Source organism: Equus quagga, chromosome 2 (assembly GCF_021613505.1).
Source record: "Equus quagga isolate Etosha38 chromosome 2, UCLA_HA_Equagga_1.0, whole genome shotgun sequence".
Lineage (NCBI taxonomy): Eukaryota > Metazoa > Chordata > Mammalia > Perissodactyla > Equidae > Equus > Equus quagga.
Window position 1 is genome coordinate 135,871,869 of NC_060268.1, and position 11,721 is coordinate 135,883,589.

The following is an 11,721-nucleotide window of genomic DNA, read 5'->3' on the forward strand; positions in this document are numbered from 1 at the left end:
CACACCAGGAGCCAGGTCATCATCACGCTTCTGTTCTTCAGATTTCGATTCTACAGGTTCCCTTTTATGTTCGCTACAATCCCAAGACCCACACCCCTCCCCCCAACACATACAGGTACTTCCAGGAATTGTTTTGCGATCTTAAGGGAGAGAGATCAATAATGCTCACAGGTAAACAAATCTCAAAAAGTTGATAATGTACATTTGAAAATCCATTTGTTTATATGTTTTAAAAACGGGGAAGTCAAAGCAAAGAAGACAAAAGTGTATAAATTTGAGAGATATTCAGATATCCATGGAAGAGAATTGCTCAGAAGAACAAAGCAGAGTATAACATTACATGAGTCATGGCCTTTCTCAAGAGAGTAAAAGTAAGCGTATTTTTATGAGTTGATTGTTTAACTCTTAGAACATTTGACATGGGGTCTATTGATTGTGGAGGGGCTGATCTCCTCCTCGTGGGTTATCTGAGCTCCTCTGTGGGCCTAGGTATATTTTTGTCATAATTTATTCCACCTGTGTCTGTCAATTCCTTTCCACTTGCCTCCTCCCGTGACAGTCTGGCTCATGTTTCTTCAAAAAGCTCTAAGCCAGTTATTAATAACAGCCCAGTGAGTCTCCTGATCCATCTAGGAGCATATGGTGTTTTCACGAAAGAGAGAGATCATCTCCTTGACTTTGAACTTCGCTTTTTGAACGCCTGAACAGTAAGTTTTTTTTAAAAAATGTGGCATTTTAAAATGTTGATGTAGGAGGGAAGTTTAGTGTGACTCTTGTTTGCTTCTGGTAGAGGGAGAATATAGTAAGACAACACTTAGACTCCTAAAGCTTATTTCCCCTCCCTGCATTTCAACATCTCTCCAATTTTTATAAGGCTGATTATACGATAGATTAATGAATTAGAATTTTATTCCTTCCATTTCCTTCTGGCTAAAAAAAAGCAGGAGGAGAAGCAAGGGGTTAATAATATCTAAAGTACTTGACCAAACCTTGTGGCTGTGCTCAATATTCCTGTCTCCTGGTGTTTCCTCTCCAAAGAGAGGATTTCAGTGATTTCAGAGAAATTTCACATACGGAAAGTATCTGCAGGGGAGTGTTCAACAGGAGACGCGGGCTGTGTCATTTTTCTGTCATTTTCTTGAGATTTGGAAGATGGTGCCTGTCCTGCTCCACGGATTCATTGCCTTCTGTTTTGTTTGTTTGTTTGTTTAGCCAAAGGCTTTGTCTTTGCAGCCTTTTAAAAAATAATGGTTGCTTCTGAGAGTCCTGCAAAGTAGGTCACTGTGTTTTCTGTCTGGAAAAGGAGGACCCTGAAGCTCAGAAAGACTGATGCCCTGCTTGGTCCTTGTGGGCAGAGATGAAACCTGATGCTTTGGTCCTTCTTCAGGACAATGGGCTCATATAGTTTTCTGCTGTGGTTACGTACATTCAACTCTCTTGAACATGCGCATTAGGCTTCTGTTGAAATGTGTGAGGGAGGCATCACAGTGAATGGGAAGGAGGCAGATGCTGGCCTGGTATTGAGCCCTGGCTTGGACCACTAACAAGCTGTATGCCCTTAAATAAGTACTCAATCTCTCTGAGCCTCAGTTTCCTTGTTTGTGAAATGAGAGTCATAAACTGTTTTACAGCATGGTGGGGTTTAATCTTACCGTATATAAGTGGTCAAGTATGGTAACATTAATTATGAAATCCTTCATTTGAATTTTTCCTAAATCTTCTTAATCATCGCTCATTTGTTTCAAATTCAAATCTAGAGCCCCCAATGTGGTCTTTGATGGGGAACATTGATCTAAATTGTAGAGACAATGATTGGCTTTTACTACTTTTAATAAGTTCATCTTCAGGATGGTGGAAGCTGTGTGAGTGCTGAGGGTGGGAGCCTTGGAGGATAGTGTGTGGTTAGCAGTTCAGGATATTAGGCTACAGCTAAGATCCAAGATGATGGGGAATTTCCCAAAACAATTTCAAAGCATAAGCTAGTCTTAATAAACTTATCTTCTTGACTATGATCAGCATTCTAAAATTTTTCTTTTCCTGTGTGTTTCTATGGTTCCAAAGGACTGGTAGATTCGATTCTCTATCTGGATGAAACAGAAAGGAAGGTTGTCTCAGAGAAGATCTGCTTCCCAAAGTGCTACCCTATAACTCAGGAGGTACGATGAGATTTTTGTTGTCCTTTATGAGCTTTCGTTCTGCAAATGTTTATTTAATATCTACTGTGTGCAAGTCACAGTGCTAGGTTAACAAAGAGACAATAAACTCTAAATGTAGTAGGAGAAAGAAGTCATTTCATGGGTAAGTCTGATTGGGAGTCAGAGTGGGCTTGTTCCATGGTCTATGAGAAGAATAGACAGGATACTGTAGGTATTCCACAGGGCCTTCACACCCAAAACTTACTCACTGAAAATGGGCATTATAGGTCAGACTTCCCCTTGGAAGCGTGTACTTTCTTGGAAAACGATTCAGTGATCTTCAGGGCTCCTCCTTGGGTTCACCTTCTAAGTCATGAGCCTGTGAGGCATAGAACAGCACCTTAAAGTCACATCTCATCCTTCCCACCAACCCCCATGTTTTTTATTGAGCACCTATTTTGTTCCAAGTTCTATGCTAAATGCTGGAAATATAATTCTGCCTCAAAAGAGGTCAAAATCTTTTATTTAACTTGAAATTCTGTTCTCCAATCTAGCCTCCAATCCACCTTAGCTAAACAACTCCAAATAACATTGAGCTGGTTTCAAAAATCAAATCTTCACTTTAATATTTTAAAAAATCTTCGCTGATGAATTTATGGAGAGAAGTGTGTGTTACAGAATAAGAGGACAGTTTAAAAGGTTTTGCCAGTTGCTTTCCAGAACTCAAGCAGGTCCGGAGATTCTCCATGCTCCTCTACTCAGCAAGCCCAAACCTGGGATGACACTTGTCTGGACGTATGAGTTCTGCAGATAAAAAGCAAAAACCTAACAAACAAACACCCTCAGTGCCACTCCTGCTTCCTCACATCATGAAACGACCAGTGTTGGATGACCCTGCTGTGTTAGGGCTTCCGGTTGAAGCCTTTCAGGGTTGGTCCCCAGCCAGGGCTCTGGGCAGTTCCAGAGCTTCTGGGCCTTTCCGGTTTGGTCTTGTAAGAGTGCATTACAGCTGTGATTCATGGAGAGGGTTGGGGAACTTGGCAGGGAGAAGGTTGAAAACATTTTAAATATTTGGTTCCAGAATATTTCTTAATGTTAAGTGCCGGTAATTGAGTGATGTCTTCTTAGGGGTGACACATAGTCTCCTGTTTGGGGCAGGTATGTGGTTGGTGGGAAATCTCAGCCTTTAGGCATCTTGGTAGCAGATGATTAAAAGGAAATGTTTGTTCATGTGTAGAAAAATAGTCCATTGTAGGGCCAAAATCTTTACTTAAAGCATTTGAGCTATGGTCATAGATGGCTTAGGAAGGCCCAAACTGGACAGGTGTTGACACAGAAAGGACGCATGAGAGGGACAGTTGAAGATAAGAGAAGAAGAGTGGTTCCACATGGGGTGATCAGTGGACCCTCATGAGTGCTGCCAGATGAGCCAGCGCCCTGCTGTCCCCATGTCTGTGTAGCTGCCTCAGCTTCTCAGGGCTTTCCATCTCTTAAGTCCATTTGTTTCCTCTCATCCGTCTGAGTCACTCTTCTCTCTTTGGGATAGTTGGGCTGCAGAGAAGTGGCATCTTTCTGATTCTGCTGCTTCATCGTACCAACCACTATTTTGTCCAGTACCAGGCAGCACGCTGGGCTCTTGGCTTACCTTTTTGTCAATCCTGAGATACTGCAGTGACTAAGACTTTGGAGCCAAACAGACCTCCACTTAAATCCCTGGTTATTCTGGGTCTGTGATCTTGAAGAGCTCACTTAACCCCTCTGGTCTTGTCTCTCCATCTAAGGAAATAGGAGTGTTAATAACTCACCTCATAAGGTTTTATGAGATTAAAATCAAAGCACCTGTAGGCCCGTCTTAACTGTAGTTACAAATAAAATCCTTTCAAACTCCTGCAAAACAGATATTATCTCTGTTCTCCAGATGAGGTAGTAGGTGAGGTTGAGTGCAGGGTACAAGGCTACAGAGTGAAGATCAGCCAGAATCAGGACCTAAAACCAGTTCCATCTGGCTCCAAAACCTACTCTCTCCCCACTCCACCTTGCTGACTGACCATCTGTGACAAAGCATATGTTTTTGTTTTCAGTCAAAGTTCACTTTGTCCAGTTCTGTGCCTCATAAGCCTGACCTGCCAAGTTTCTCAGTTTTCACTTGTGCTTTCCTTTATTCTGGACTCTCTGGGCTTACCTTGGCCTGAATCAAAGAAATTGGGAGGTGATGAAGGTAGAATATCTGCAAACAGCCAAGTCTGGTGAAATGCAGAATCCAGTTTATCATAAATGGCAGAAAATTGCTGAGGCAATTATGACAGTAGCTCTGAAGAAAAGTAACTGTGTGACATCAGACAAGTCACTGTACTTCTCTAGGCCTCGTTTGTCAAATGAGAAGTTTACAAAATCTCAAGTCTCTTTTCCAGTGACGACATTTCCATAATATTTCAGACCTTTCACTGCTGTTGGTTTTCTTAGCTAGAAAGAGAAACATCTTCTCGAAATCATATCTTAATCAGGAAACAAGGTACAACAACGATGCTTGCAATCATTTAAGTGTAAAGCCCTATGCCATTTAATATGATTCTCACTGAAGCTTTCTCTCATATAAGGCTCATAGCATTGATGAGTTAATTTCTCAGATGCATGTTGAATTTCCTTTATCATATAATTCAGCTTTGGGCAGAATCAAATGGATGCAACTTGAACTCAAAATAGTCAAGAAAGTGTAACTTTAACTCAAATTCTAGAAACTTACAGAACACACAAAATCCATGTACCATTGAATGTGCCTGAGTTTATAGTTAACTTCTAAATGACTCAAATTTGAGGTGTTTACATCTCCTGCCCTGCCACACCACCATCCATTTCTGGAGTTTTAAGGGCACACATCTCAATAGGCTGTAGAAACGGTAGCCATCCCAACAAGACACTTCTATCTTAAAATCCTGTAGGGCCGGTGCCAAATTTTTGTTGTCTTCCAACAGCTTGACTTGGTTCCTTAATTACAAGCAAAAAACAAAAACAAAAGCAAAAACATCAACAAGACATAATTCCCATATGATTTCCCAAATTTCTAAAAGATAATTTTATTTAATATAAATTTTACGAGAAAGAGACATACTCCATTTGGAGACAAATTGAAAGCACCCAACTTTGGGATTTTATTTTTAAAATATTTGCTGGGAAAAGTAGTCTTACTATATGTGTTTTTCTTGTTGTGATTGACATTTGAACTTTCAGTCTTCCAAGAAAATTTCTACTTCATGTGCAATGATTAAATCAATATTTGTTGAAAACTAATCAGCTTCAGATAGCATGAGGCACTGGGATCCAGGATGGGTAAGGCCATACCCACTTTCTAGAAAGACAGCAACTGCTTCTGGGGTGGTGAACGCAAACAAATAACCATAACACAGTGTAGTGAGTTGCGATGCATTATAGACAAGTGGGCAATAAATTCTGCCTGAGGAAGTCAGGATGGATCACAGAGGAGGTAACAAGGGTTTCAAAGGATGAGTAGGCATGTGACAGTTTTATGTGTTTAGGTGCTTAAAGAGAACGTGAGAGGAGTGATTCATTCAAGAGGTACTATCTAAGAGGTAATATGCTAGACTATAATTAATAATAATAGTCACCACTGCTTATTAAATGTTTGTTGCTGGGCACAAGTATTAACTCTTTTAATTCTCACACTGCCTAAGAAGTAGGTACTATTATTATCGTCCCCATTTTATAGAAGTGCTAACTGAGGTACAGAGAGTTCATGTAACTTGTCCAAGATCTCATGGTAAGTGGCGGATCTGAGTTGAACTCCATCAGTCTGATTCCAGACCCATCTCTCAACCACCACGTCCTAGAAGCATTTTTATTGTTTCTCTGTCCAGTTAATGTTAAGGATGTCAAGGGGAGAAATTTGTCAGTCATAAGTTGATCAGTGGATAGATAACAAGCTAATAATAAACAAGAATAAAATTGCATATAGTAAAAGCTAATAAAAAACGGTACTTTCAGCTAACCTGATTGCTTGACAGTAAGCTCGTAGTGCTGTTCTGTGACTATTCCATTTACAAAGAGTAGACTGTTTAGATGTGAATAAATTAACAACTGGCTGTCGAAAAGATATTCTGGCAAATTCAGGGTTATGGGGGCCCAGAGGGGTAACTGCAAGACTGTCCATCCCAATCTTCAACATATTCAGTTCACATATACAGAAAGGAGCCAGAACTGAAGAGGAAGAGTGGCCATTAACAATTACATGTGGATATTTCCATTTCAGTATAGTCACTTTCCATTGTAATATAGATGTTTTCAAAAGTAATTTTTCATTTAAAAACATTAATAAATCCATGTAGTTGAAAGAGGTGACACCTGGGGACTGGAGTCCTGGGTTAGTAGTCTTTAGGTTCCAGCATAGAATACTGAATAGTCTTGGGCCATTGCTCCATCTCCCAATAGTGCATAATCACAGCCTGACACATATTACACCCTCAATAATCGTAATTATTATACTTTACTTAAGTTTCCTATTCAGCAAAAATGAACAGATTTCAATTATGTCTCATTTTTCAACTTGTGTCTCTAGGGAACTTCCATTAACATTATTTTGACCATTAGATATTGATGGAAGCAAAGAGTAGGATTCGCAAATTCTTGTCAAAAAAGAAAATATTTTTTGAAATGTGACTCATGCATCTAAGACTATAAACTTGAATCCAATGAAAAGTGTTTTTCTTTTGATTGAAAAAGAGACTTTGCAAAGTATGTTCTGTTCTTTGTCTTGACCAAGAATCCATGCTTAATAAAGGGAAATAGTAGAGGTTGAGAGAAATCAAGAAAAGGGTGAAGTCTTAGTACTAGTAATAAGTTTATATAATAGAGGATTTTTTGTTTGTTTGTTTTGCATTGTTTTGTTTTTGCCAAGGGACCAAGAGAGTTAGAAAATGCACTCTTCTTATAGGCCCAGGAGTCAGAGTTGATCTGAGAATACTCATTTTACATAAACACAAAATTGTAAAGGTTTTAAAGGCAAGAGCCTATATGCTGATGCCAGAGTGAAGAAAGAGAATACAATGATGTTCAACCCCAGAGAGCAAAGATTATTGCTACTCTCCATTTGTCTAAGTTACTTTGTGGGATGCCACCATTCAACTCTTCAATAAACAATCAACAAGTCAATTGGAATTAGATTATTTGGACTCATGATTGAAGTAAAAGAAAAAATAAAGACAAATTTTAAAAACTAGACGAGAGAATATTCATTCTATTTTCAGTACAACGTTCCATAAAATAAATTGATCCCCAGTGCCTTCTGGAAATAGGGAAAAGAAAGGTAGGTAGAGGCATTAAGATGGGAGGGGAAATTATTTGCCGTCCTCTGAAGTTTCAGTGTGAAATACATTTGGCCCAAAATAACCTAGGATATCTCATATCAGAAATTGGAGGTGATGTTATTTTAGCTATGATTTTTAAATACTACCTTCAAAATAAGGACACAGTCTTGAGATAGTCACACTCAATATATTTTGGCTTACTTTTAGAAGTGTCCTAACTTGTTTGACATTTGTTTATATTTTTAGTGCACAAAAAACACTAGGAATCATTTTTTTCCCTGAAAATTGCTGCTGTTAAATAATTTTCCCCCCAAAGAATGTCCCTGCGATCCCGAAGAAAAAACGCTTGATTACCAAACTTCTACCTAAGTAAGAACTAATTAGGTCAAATGTAAACCAAAGTACTGTGACACGCATAACTTTAATCCACAGTAATATGTGAGTGTGTTAGCAAGCTTATGATGATACAAATTTGTGTCCTTCCAATGACTGAGCTCTAGAAACAGATCTAACATCAAGGAGAAGAAACAAACAGGAACTACCCACATTCCTCTTTCTAATGAGCATTTTGAATGAGACAAGAACATGTTCGTTAGCAAAACAGACTTAATATGAACTCAAGGAAAATTAAATTTATCAGTGAAGCATTTTAATGAAAATATTTGTTAACATGATTGGTTTGACAAAATTAAAATGAGTGTATGTTACTTTTCAATACACAGAGAAGAAAGAGGACTAGCAATTACGGGACTACTTTCTTTAGTTCTCTGAAGTTACATAAGCAACATCCTTTTAAATGAAAATGTGAGAAATGGAAAAAGCAAGGGAAAAAATATCACGCATAGTCCTTCTACCCAAACTTGGCTACTCTGACCACTATTGACATTTGTAGGTATTTCTCTGTTTTCCTTTTTTAATATTTCAATCGTAAAGTCTAACATACATACAGAAAAGCACGTAAAACTTCTATGTACAGTTTCACAAGTAGTTAAAAAGTGATTCCTAATGTAACTGCCACCCAGGACAAGAAATAAAGCATTGCTGGAACTCCCCACCTCTCCCTTCCCTTCGCTCGCTAAAGTCACCACTCCCCTGATTTTATAGTAGCCAGTCCCTCGTTTTTCTTGATAAATTTACCACCCACACCATTGCCACCCATATATACACCCCTGAACCATGAGCTTTTAACTGTTTTTCTACTTACATAAATATTATTACATGATATGTTTTCTTTTGTGTCTTGCGTTTTAAAAATTAAACACTATGTTTGTAAAACTGACCTCTGTTTTCATATTTATCTGTAGCTTAATTTCATTATAGTATAATATTCCATTATATGAATTTATCTACCTACTAATGGGCATTTGGGTTGTTTCTAAGTTGAGGATATTATGAGTAATGTTTGGATAGGTGTCCGGGTGTGGATATCCATGCATTTCTTTAGGATATACACCTAAGAGCGTAATGAGTGGTCAAAGGTATGGATTTTAATCATATTTAAATATTTTAACGTAATTTTCTAAGTAGTGTTCTATTCATAATTGTAATAACTATCATTTTATTGGATAAATAATCTTCCATTTGTGGCTGGATTTTAAAGCCTGATCTTTTGTAATAAATTCACTCCTCCATTTTCTAATTTTTTTGTAAAAGTGATGCAAAATCTTAAAACTGATAGAATTTACAGCAGACATGCAATCACATGAGTTATGTTCTCCTCTGCAGACAGAGAAATTTTGTTTGTTTGTTGTCATGGAAGATAATGAAGCCAATATATTTAAAATAATTTTTAGGGAATTGTTTTGTGTTGAGTTATATTTGACGTACAACATTGTGTAAGTTTAAGGTGTACAACATATTGATTTGACACATTTATATTGCAATATAACTGACATAGTAGTGTTAGCTCACACCTCTATTGCCTCACATAATTATCATTTCTTCTAATGTTGGAAGAATTAAAATCTAGTCTCTTAGCAGTTCAATGTTAACAACAGTTTTATGGTCTGTATTCACTGTACCGTGTATTAGGTCTTCAGAACTTATTTATCTACTAGTTGCAAGTAAGAACTCTTAAACAATATCTCTACCCACCCCCCTTCCCCCAAGAATTGTTTTTTAAAAGCATGGTGATTGTTTGCCCTGCCAGGAAAATCCTAGAATTCAGCTTAACCTTTCTGTTAAAGGTTTAGTTTTTAGCTATACAATTCTGTAATAAGTTGAAATTAAAGCGTCATATTTTTCAAAGTGCACTCTTTGACATCTCCTTCCTGACTTCTTCGAGAGTAGTTTTAGAGTTTCTCCATGCAGGCTTTCTGCCCCTCCACTTCATACACTACCTCACTATCCAATAAAACCTTTTGATATGCTTTGACACAGGAACCAAGGTTGCTAAGAGACCACCTGTGCTGAATCCACTTTGTTCTAGCAAGAGCAGACGGAAAGAACACCAAGGAGCAGTGTTAGCTGTCACTACCTGGGATTAAGGCAGGTGAGAAATGGGTTTCTGCTCACTCTTCCATCCCCACCAGTTGTCTGGTCTTTCCCTCACTTGCTATTTCATTCTCTCCCTTACTGTTACTGTCTTACTGTGGAGAAAATTGAAGGTACCCCTCAGAGCACAGACTGAAGAGACACAAGCTGGAGGCTGAGGCTGTAGGAGGGAAGGAAACTCAGTTTGCAAACCCATGTATTATTCTTACCCCTTGTTTCTGAAACATAAGCAAAGGGAATTGTTGAATGTGAGGGAGATTCTAGAAGTTTACTTTGCCAGCGATGGCTGCATGATTTGCCGCACATCGCTCTCTCCTCTAGGAACGAGGCTGGTTATTACAGAAATTAATTAAGATTGCTAAAAGTGGGAGAAGACAGCACCTGTATAAATCTCATATATCTCTTCTTCTCTCTTTCTCCTTCTCTCTTAAAACTCAACCTGCCTTTTTGGTTTTTGAGTGAAATTAGCAGAAAATATTTCCCTACCTCAATCTTGCCACTTTCCAAAGGTATTGATGTTCATCTTAAATTGGGTGTTAGGGACTTTGATGTAAGGCTTTGAAAATTACTTGACTTATTTGACTTTGCATTCCTGAAAAGGGCATTAAGAATGGTTCTAAACTCCCTATCTGACAGGCCTTTGGTAAAATGTTCCAACAGTGTGCTAAACAAGTCACAAATTAATACCTTTTACAATTCCATAATACTTTTTAAAATTCCAGCTATTTTTTAAACTGTTTGATTAACATAGAAATGTGGAGGAAATAAAACGTTTAATGTCTTATTAAGTGACCAAAATATTAGAGAGATGATCTTGAGGAAAGATCAAGGAAATGAAAAAGAACTTTTATTGTTTAATTTTTAAAAATTTTATCACCTGCCTTTTTCCATGTCTTCAAATTCTCATTTCCTGGTAATAATGACAGCACAGGTTGGAAGAATGGCAATTTTACTGATGCCAGTAAAAAGGATTATAAACACTTTCCAGATAAGACTTCATAAATAATCTTACTACTGATAACATGAAAAGAGATGGGTCATTCTGATAGTGCCTTGAGCTGTTTCCTTTAGAAAGAAAAGCAAGTTTGGCATATAGAAAAACCTATGAGTATGGCAAAAAGTGGTCAAAATTAGCAAGTGAACAATATTTTAATTAGGCAGAAAAATATTTTAGTTTGTTGGTTGATTACAAATACGTACAGAGCACTGCCTGAAAGACATTTCTCCATCATTTTTTTACGGTGCAAATGTTAGGTTGAATTTAAAGAATCAGGATTATAAATGTGTTCATTTGAGGATACTTTTCTCTTTTTTTTCCCCTAGGGAGCAGGAGCTTTCTGGATATGACGTGTAAAAGCTGGATATTAATTTCTACTACTACCCCCACGAGTCTGGAAGAGGAAATTGTGGGAAGACTTCTAAAAATTTTGTTTGTTATCCTTGTTGACTTAATGTCTATTATATATGTTGTTATTAGTTCTTAGCTCTGACTTCCCTTACTTTACATGTAAATTCCATATTGAATTCCAGTGAATAAAAATTTGTAGTCTAATATGTTGAGTAAATTTAATTTGATGACATCTCCAATTATTCTCAAAGCCAACAGAACATTACAATAAAAACAATATTGTGTTTAGTACTTTATGGTTTATAAAACATTCATAAATTGAAGTGGAATTCTTTCCCCCCAAAATCTACACTATTGAGTCATAAAATTTCTTGACTTTTAGCACAACTGTTATTTGGTAGATTGACTAAACTTTGTCGGTAGAACA

At 37.5% G+C, this 11,721-nt stretch overlaps 1 long non-coding RNA gene across 1 annotated transcript; it reads left to right on the forward strand.

The window, feature by feature from the left end:
• Positions 1-571: 571 nt before the first annotated feature.
• On the forward strand, positions 572-11,294 carry LOC124235881 (uncharacterized). Its single transcript, XR_006887594.1, has 4 exons — positions 572-707; positions 2,062-2,156; positions 9,833-9,944; positions 11,270-11,294. It is a non-coding gene; the product is annotated as an uncharacterized LOC124235881 (long non-coding RNA).
• The last annotated feature ends 427 nt before the right edge of the window (positions 11,295-11,721 follow it).